The following is a 10,037-nucleotide window of genomic DNA, read 5'->3' on the forward strand; positions in this document are numbered from 1 at the left end:
AATACTGTAAAATAAAATATTGTAAACTCACCTAAAAGAAGAAGGGTTATTCACATTGTTTCTCATTACTGTTTGCATTAAAGAAACTGACAAAGAAAATGTGAGTTAAATGCCAACATGTCAAAAATACAACAAAGCAGTAAAGCATAGTAAAGGACAACGTTAGGGGAAGAAGAAAAAAACAAGTCAGAAAAGGACCTTTAAGTTCTGTAAAGAAGAGACGTATTTTCCTTGATGTGGGCCAAAATTGTCTCTACTGAATGACAGAAAATTATTGGAGAAGGAATTGTCTCCAAAGCGCCCTAGGTCTAAGACTTCACAGAAGGAACAATGTGGTCATGGGCGTCACTAAGGGGAACTCCAGGCAGAGGGCGATGTGCAGACAGGAGTGGTGGTGACCTTCAGGATTTTAAACTGAGCTGCTCGTCTACGAGACAGAGAAATTAAAATTAAATTTGTTGTGCATCCACCTGCAGTTGAGAGGTCTCAGTTCTCTTGTTAGTGGGTAGTGCAACTGCTTTGCTGTCCTGCTCTTTTTCAATGGCAAACAAACTCACCAGAAATGGACCTTTTTGCATGATTTCTTTTCATCAGTCATCACATCCATCCATCAGGTACAGAAACATCTGGGTGAGCTAGTTAATGTGTAGCTGACTTCAGTTAATGTTTATAATTAAGCCATGAGATTCAACAAGCAGTGCATTTCTGAGGGATTATCACACACCTCAGGTGCAGCATGAGACACCAGCCAAAAGCCAAGTGACTTCAGCTACTCAGAGAGTGCAATAATCCCTCAGAAATCTATTAACCATAAGTGCCTTATAGCTCTTATGGTATGGAAACTTCAAGGTAAAAAGGTCATACCTGTGCTTTTAATGAGAAATATCGACACATGTATGACATCACTGCCAGCCAATCAGAAACCACTGTTGTCACCCTGTGTTCGGAAATCATTTTATGAAACCTAGAAGTTATAAAGCAGCTTACAGTGCTCTGAAAATGAAATAGATCACTTACGTATCGAAAACTTGTTCAAAAAAGAAAAGATATATTTAAACACAAACCATGTCTAGATCTACCCTTTCTTCATGTCCATCTTTTGACATCATAATATGGATGATTCAAGTGCTGGAATTGCTCATGTGCATAATATTAAGCACATTAATGATTACAAACTATACATTTTCAATAATATTTTCAGGCTTTAATAAATATTTATGTCTTGTCTTCCAAGATCACACTCCTGTTTCCGTCCCAGCACTGCTCTGAGCATCCTAACTGCATATCCTCATCAATTAGCTGCTGAAAGAAATTCAGGTCACCAAAATTAGAGAAAGCCAGCGTATTCCAATTTCCCAAATATATTTTAGCCCAGATGGACAAACAGGAGGGAGAAAATCACCCCCCTTCTAGAGATCTCAGTTGGTATGATGGCTCATTGACTTTGGCCAGAAGCATGTCAGGGATGACTCTTGTGCTGTGGATTAGTCTAACTCAGCAGTATAGTAAAGGCATCTAATCAAATGCAGCATCCAGAAACATTTCCTCATGTTCCTTAAATTGTTAGCAGTAGACATAATCACAAAGGTCAAATCAGAGAAAAGAACTTGTTATTTGCCAAATGATAGCTAGACACAAATTTTGTATGTGATTATTCATTCACAGCGCAGCAAATCTACGCACAAATTTTCTTCAAAATTGGTAACCTTTCCTGCTTACTAAAAAATGGCAATTTGCAAGAACTTTATGTTACTGCACCAGTTGGTGACTCCCGCTGTGATAATCTGCTCTGTTGGGCATGATGATGGACCACTCAGATGTGATTTTTTTTTAATTGCATGGATATGACTGAACAACATTAAGCATTCAGTGTATAATGGTTTGAGAAAATAAGTGGGCCTTTCTTTCTGACTTGCAGAGTCAACAAATAGGCTCTGTCAGGCCAGTGAGAAAAAGTGAGTGACAGATCTAAGAAGTTTGTTCGGAAGAACACATTGATATTTGAATCTGCAGTTTCCATGCTTTAGCTGATGTCAGCTGTTGGGTGAAAGCCTAGATATCAGGTAGCCAAGACAAGCATCTAGCTGCCACTTAAAAGCTATCTCTTTCAGAGAAGAACTGAAGTGGTATTTTTTCTATGGCCCTGCCTGCCAGGCAGCAGACAGATGCCCGCTGTGCTGACTAAACCTCCCATGCTCTCGAGTGCAGTGTGCATTGCATGAAACCAAGCTATAGATTACAAAGCACCACAGCAAAGGATAGACTCACGGATTTCATCCCTAATTGTTGAGCCAGGGGCATTAATGGAAATAAAACGTAAGTCAAAAGACAGAGTCACAAAAGCCACTTTGTTTTTGTAAGCAGTGAGGACATTATGAAAGTATTGGTCATAGAAAATAACCCTGGATCACACTGATCACAGGTTGAGTCAGTTTAAATTACATGGAAAGTGAAACAAACAAATTCATAACTAAGATTTCTTTATTTCAGAAAAAGAAACTTCAGGACCTTAATATACTCAATGTGTGAAGTCAATTTGACTTCAGAATTTCCAGGTATCAGCATGGAAGAGGCTCAGCACTCTGCAACTCAAGGCTTTCTGGAGCTTGAGACCTCAGGAAATGGAAACTTGCAGATAAAAGGTCTGGAGGTGGGTAGAGAACTGCCAGATGGCTAACAGAGCCAAGGGGATAGAAAGGAATCATGCTGAGGTAGAGGAAAAACAACTCAAAAATGCTTAATGCATTCAGATCAGGAGAAATGACTAATCTCCTCCCCTGCACACAGCAAGAACTGGCATGTGAAACATCAGCTTCAGTAGCAAGTGGTTTTGCTACCCCAGCAAGTTGCAAGAAAGGTTTCCTTGTGATATGGTCACGGCACATGTGAAGTTCTTGGTGAAGGATGTATAATGGAAATTTGTGCACCAAAGAGATGAGAAGATGGGTAATGAGTTAAAGAAAGATCAAAATACACTTCTCTGATAAGAAAGCCCTGTTAAATACCAGAAAAATGAATATTCTGGCAGGAGTCTCTGAAACTTTTCATATAATGTCACATGGGAAATATTTAAAATATAAAAGAAGAGGATCAGTGTTGGAATGGGAAAGTGGGTTCAACCACGAATTTGAGCCTAGGGAGACCTTTTTCTTCTGTTTAGATTAGCCTTGCTCGTATTCACCTTCCACTGTTGTCCATGGATTGCTGTTTTGTGCAGAGGTCACTAACAAATCATTCACAGCTATACTAATCCTGGACATGAGTAGAATTCTGATATCTTCTGTTCTTTCACTCAAAAATACACTAGTTTAGTTTCATCTGTGGAGTTTCACCTTTGCAAGGGACAGCAGACTTGGTGTAAGGGTGTGGTGGATGCACTCGGTCTCCCCCAGCAAAAACGACAGCAGTTTGGTTCAGGGTCCAGAGGATGTGGGGGTCTGACCCACAGTCAAGCCAAGAACTCCTTCCAGGAGACCCACAAGGAAGCAAAAGGGCACACTGAACACCGTTAACTTGTGGGCACAGGGAGTCTCATGCATACTTTTTGCACCGTATGCAATTTGACTACGAGTCACCCACTTTATTCCATAAATATGACAGCCTGGATGAGCTCACTTTGAGGTCTCTCTGCTGAATAAGCTGGCTATATGGCAATGCTTTTTACTACTCACGGTTCAGTGGATGAGCCCAGTTTAATATTAATCATTTAGCTTCAGTAGATGCTCACTAAATATAATGAATTATTTAGAGATATAAGGTTGTATGATTTTCAATATACTCTTTGTTTCATGTTACTTGGTGAGCTGGATTTGCTAAAATTTTAGGCTGTAAAGTTCTGCCCTTATTTACCAAAAGCAACTACAAACTACACTGAACACTTGCAAGATAAGGTCTAGTTTTCACTAGAAAGGGAAAACAAAACTGACTCAGAAAAATAACCATCCAAGGCTAATGTGGAGACATTACAGACATCTGCAAAACAGGGCCAATTTCTCACTTCACTGAGAAGAAAGGATTTATTTAGACAAAACCGTACCTGCAAGGTTATGGACCATAAACAATGTCTACAGATGAATGAAACAAAGACCCAGGTGGAATTGGAGAAAAAGATCCAATGAGAAGCAAGAAGACCCCAAAGTGAAATATTGCTATTGGACTGAATCATGGTATGAATGGTCTGTAAAGATATAAAAGGTTGTAGTTTTCTATGCTTGGCTGGACCTCTGTGGAGGTACCCAGCTTGAGCCAGCCTTCCTGCTATTGTACTCCATTAAATTTTTTATTTTCTGAGAATTTTGTCTCCCGAAGGTCCGCTCTGCATACAGTTATTAGACCTCACCTGAAAGTTTGCCTCTTGAGTTCTAAAATATAGAATCCAGAGCAAACAGATATCAGGAAGAGAATGTCTGAAAGTTTGCTTTTGTGAACAGGTGCTGACCTTCCTTGAAAGTTTGCCTTTGGAGCTCTAAACACAGATTCCGGTGTGAATGGTTATCGGGGGGGAAAACACCTGAAAGTTTGCTTCATGAACGGGTACAGGCATGTGCAGAGAAGGTAAGCAGCATTTGTCATATTTCCCCATGCATTAAATAATAGAGTAAACCCTCCACCAAACTCTTTTAACTCACACTTCTCTTTAAGAAATCTAAACATTGTTCTGCAGTAAGGAGAACCCTAAATTACTCCCCTGCGACAAAGGGTATTTGTCTGCAATGCAACATCAGGAAAGCAAACTAGCAAACTCCTGAGTATTTCATGTTACTATCAGAAATTGTATTAATGAGTTTTGTGGATTGCCTTGTTGGTTTTCTTGGACAGGATGTAAAATTCAGATATATACTTTTCTCACCTCTTCCAAATATTTTTTGTTTCCCCAAGATATGATATACTGCCTATGGCATGCCACTGTGTAACTCTTAATTAAATAATTGCTGATAATTCAAACAAGTGTCAAACACGAACATAATTTTCTAGACAAGCCTTCCCAAACCTTCTTATATTCCTCCTTCAAGCTCTGATGATGTTGCACTTCGTTATCTCCTGTACACATAGTTTTAAACACAACAGCAGTATTGTCTTGTTTCCTTCCACTCCTTATTGATAGTCTCATTTGGTACACGTATTGTGGGCTCTTTGTAGCAGGAGCCATCGTTTTGATCTGACAGCATCTACAACAGGAGCTCCTGGTTCATGCTGGAGAAATGCTCCTCCAGTAAAAGAAAAGAAAGGACACATTACTGGGTGCTCATGAACCGAAACAAAAACTCTCAGGTAAAAAAAAGGCAAAAAACTCGTTATTATCAAAAACTGGGAGGAGGCAAAGGTTGAGCTTCAGATGATTGCCCTGATTGCTGCAAATAGTTTGTGCTATTTTAAAGAGTGAAGATACAGTGTTACTCTTTTGAGAACCCAAACTGAAAGTTGAAATGCTGTCTCTGGACTGACAGTTTTCCATGGTAAGTGTCGTACAAACAATCGCCTTTACTCAAAATTTGGAGGGAAGGTTATTGCAGTGAGCCCCACTGCACTCCCACATTACACTTGATAATAGAGTCACTGCTACTCAAATGAGTAGGCCACAGACAATCTGAACCAGAAATTGTGGATGTATTCTCGACCAAGAGAGGTGTCACTGCATACGTGCCCAGTTGTCAAGAGTTCAGGCCACACCTCAGTTTAAATAGATCTTTCCCAACTCCCAAAATGCTGACCTGAACTGATATTTTGTCATATTTGTCCTGATGTGACACAGCAGACCTCCTGCAGATATACAAATGGAACATGGCTAATGTAAATATCCTCATACAACCATTTATAGCTTTCTGACCTCCAGTATTTTGTCTTTGTTTCCTCTTGCCTTCCAAAGAGTTGATTATCTAACATTGCAAAAGCCACCCTGGGATGGCTGAATTCCATCCAGTATGCAGGATCCAGGATCTGATTCCACTTTCAGTAAAACTGAATGCCTTTTGTTTAAAAATGCAGCAACAAATCACAGTAAGATCAGGAAACAGTGGCACTGTGCACTTAAGATTTAAAAGGATGTTAACAGGCTGCTCTGTCCAAAATTCTTGAAATGGGAATCTATTTCATAATACTCTTCCAGATCCTAAATATATCACAGCAAACACAAATCACCACTGTGCCACCAGTGTGGTTATTAAAGCCCTGGAATGTCTTTTATTAGACTGACTCCAGCATTATTTCAGCATGCTGTCCCCAAAATAGCCGTTCCACTACCCTAAGAGGTAATTAGCAAGCCTGAGTTCTCTGGGTTGTTGTGATAATATGCTGATATTACAGATTTATACCCCTTGGATCTAGATCATAGTTGCTTGCAATCCAGGCCAGCCAATGAGACAAAAATCGGTGTTTGCCAGAGGAAAAAAATAAAGGCAGAATCACCAGAAAGGAAAACATTATTTAGTTACCTGCTCTTCTGGGCATATCAAACAGCAGTGATTGTGAAAGCCAGTGGACCTGTTGGGTCAACACAGGCTATTTGTGGGTCCAGATGAGGATGAGGTAAATATTAAATGCGTAAGGTGAAATGCTGGTCACACTAACAAAACTCCCAGTAATTTCAGTGTGGCCAGGATTCCACTCTTCAGGGCAGGTAATTGCTCTAGAAGTTATCTGTACCTGTGACTCCGTAGGTTCAATATCCCAAATGAGACTGGTCACTGAGAGAGCCTTAAAAATTCAACTTACTTTTTTTGTTAAGAAAAAGAGGAACTCTATTAAAAAAGTATTTGACAGTGTCCATAAAAGTGGAATTACTGTTCAGCGTAAAATGTAAGCTGAGATGAGCCGGAAAAAAATTACTTATAAAACTTTGCTTGATACGAAAAAGAAGTGTCAGCTCCTCACTGCTGTATTGTTAATACATGAAAAGAAATCCTATAAGGTCTATGAGAGCTTATTGTGGATGAGTAATATTGAAGGCACCCTCTTAAAATTCATAATGCAGTTGGTAATTCTTTGCAGATCTCAGGGGTTTTCTCCCCCACTCCGCCCCCCCCCATTTTTTTTTACTTTTGCTCCTTTTTCAACATCTGTTTTAGGTCATCTTTGAATCCCACCTTCTCCCCAGGACAGCAGCACAATTGTGTGCTCAGCAAAGCCCCCCAATACACTCTGACACACATATTCTCCAAATGACAAATAATCCCCATGTATCTTCTGGGAACAATAAAAATCCTTGGATGTGCTCCCAGAGCCCTCAGGAAGTTCAAAAATCTTTAGCGGGGGGCCCTGGATTGAGGTTTTATCTCTAGAATTTTACATAACAAACTTGGTAAGCATTGTATAACAGCTAATACATAGTCAATGACAAACTAAAAAAAAAAAGGTCATTAAAAATAAGGTCAAGTGGGTCAAAGTCAACGGCCTAGTGTGCTATGATCGCTTCATGGCAAGGGCTGGGATTCCTGTGTTTTATGTTTGTGCTGTGTTCACCGGTGTTTTAGAACGGCAGCTGCTCCCGGTGATGGAGTGCCTTACAGGGAGAGCTGCTGAAGCTCAGACAAGACTAACAAAATAGAACGATTTTCACGCATTTTCCTCTATGCTGAGGTTTGCTTTCCTTCCCATGTTTCCTGTCTCATGTAAAGCTCCCCAGAACTATCTCCATTGTTTTGTCTGACACCTTTGAACCTGTTCAGGTGACTCCTTCCAAGAGTTTTTCTTTTATTAACTGTAGTCTGAGAATGGTCAGCTGAGTCACACAACACCAGCATATGACTGAGCTACTGACATTTTTGTAAAAAAGGTTTTAGAAAGATCTGTGTAGATGGTTCTAACGTGAATGATCTAATGTATTTAAAAATATCTGTGCATGCAGATGCTTAGAAGTGTGTCTTTGCATGAGAAAAACCAAGCTATCGCTGTGAACCACACAGATCTTCAATACAAACTAATGCAGCACTGGATCATTTACCCATGGAAAAAGAAATCAATTTGTTCACTGTTTTTTTCTTAGTTGGACAGGTTTACTGATGGCAGAGATCATCTCTTGAGGAAAGGACAACGGAAGATGACCATTCACCATCTGGATATCATAGAAATAAAAAGTGACATTCCGTTGCCTCATTCACACTAATATTCATGTGTATTCAGGTTTTTGTTGCACATTTTTCCTATATGCTAATGATGCAGTATAAGGATAGAAATGGGCCAAGACTGAAACCCTGTGAACTCGGACAACAATATGCTTTAGCCTCTTCAGTGAGTCCAGCCAAGCTCAAATCTTCTCCAGCCATAATTATTTCCAGAGTGTGACAGACACTACTTTAATTTGTGCTAAGTTCTTCTCCAATAGTCATGGTCATGTATGATTCATCTTACAGTAAGTGAAGTGAATCACAGTGCTGATAATGACATTTTGATTGATTCTCACTAAAGTATGGCAGGTCTTTTTGCACTCAATCATAAATAAATAAAATAATGAAAATTACTTTTAGTGTTACAATATGAAACAAGCTTGGATACCGGTGCTGGCTAAATGTCATCTTATTGTGCTCAGAAGAGGTTAATTTACCCTGTCAACAAGCAAAAGAGTATTAAAAAGAGGAAACGCTGAAGAATTCCATAAGCATGGAATTTGTATCTGTATAGAAGGCCAGCATGAGGCCCAGGAGCTATTTTAGTGGGACTTTAAGCCATAGCAATTTAAGTGGGATTTAAGTTGCGCACAGACCTGCTCTGGCTTCCTACAGAGAAGAGACTTTCAAGCAAAAACATTATGAGGAAGATGTAAAGGGATTACAAGTATTCTAGGTACATTTCAATCCCTGAGGCTCAGGATATGAATACACACAAAGCCTACAACAGGGTAAATGCGGGTGCAAACCCCCCGTGTGTTAGTTATGTGGTCACAGTGAATGAGAGTTTGATTTTCTCTAAGGGAAAGAAAGCTTGTGCAACATCAGTATATTTTAAACTAGCTATTGCATTAGCCTAGCAGCTCATCCCCTATTACCAAGTGAAAACAGACCCTGTCCTCTGACAAAACCAGTCTTTTGAGATGCAGGATCGGTTGTTCTAGACTTAAGACCACATTAAATGACTGTGTGGCTTCCAAGTTGCTGCTAGTTTGCATGGAGCTTAGGCAGGGTGAACATATGACTGTTTGTATTCATTCAGATATCCCTTAAGATAGCTAAGCACAGGCTCTGCAAAAGACAGTGTGCAAATTCGGGAAATCTTTGTACAATCTAATGGCAAATACTCAGAAGTGAAGTGTCACTGAGGCCACATTTCCTTGGATGCATTGACCACTTGAAGTTTGCTTTGCCCCCAAATACATGGCCAAACCCCTGAAATCCCCCTGTACCTCTTGCCTTCCCTCCTTTCACCATCACTCTCCTCTGTTGAAAAAAAAAAAAAAATTAAGATACTTTTTAATTAACCACTTTAAAGACTTTTTCCAGCTTCAAATTTACTACTTCTTCCTGGGTTAATAGTAATACAGATTCTTTTCCTGAGATGGGTGGCTTGGAAAACCAGTGCTTGCACAAGCGTAATGGAAATAGTGGCAGGGAAGGAGTGTCTGCAGTCAACAAGGAGGGTAGAACAAGCAGTATTGCTCTTCAACAGTGTATATATGTTCTCAAAACTATAGCATGAAGCTCTGTTTTTCAATGGGATTTAGCTGTCTCTCTTCCCTTAGAATTTGAAACCAGGATGCCAAAGGGTGAGGGCTAGGTGTAACAGACTCTCACTGCACATGGCTACTGGAGGAAGGGAAAGTGGTGGCTATGGTAGACTTCTTCCCAAACAACCCAATGTACTATGCTCCTATGTGGGACTGGTGATCAGTTTCAGCCTTTTGCTGATCTAAAGGTGAGACTGGACTTAACGACCAAGCCCCGGGAGAAAGGCAGAAGACCAGTGCAGCAGCCAGTTTTTACTTCTGGTGATTATTTGTGTGAAACTATATGTACTTGGAGCATATTAGACACTTTGGAGATTTACTGACAGAAATACATCCATTGAAAGTGGTAGAGCTAAATATTGGGTGACTTGCCAGAAGTCTA

The sequence above is a fragment of the Patagioenas fasciata genome, chromosome 3, assembly GCF_037038585.1.
Source record: "Patagioenas fasciata isolate bPatFas1 chromosome 3, bPatFas1.hap1, whole genome shotgun sequence".
Taxonomy (NCBI): Eukaryota; Metazoa; Chordata; class Aves; order Columbiformes; family Columbidae; genus Patagioenas; species Patagioenas fasciata.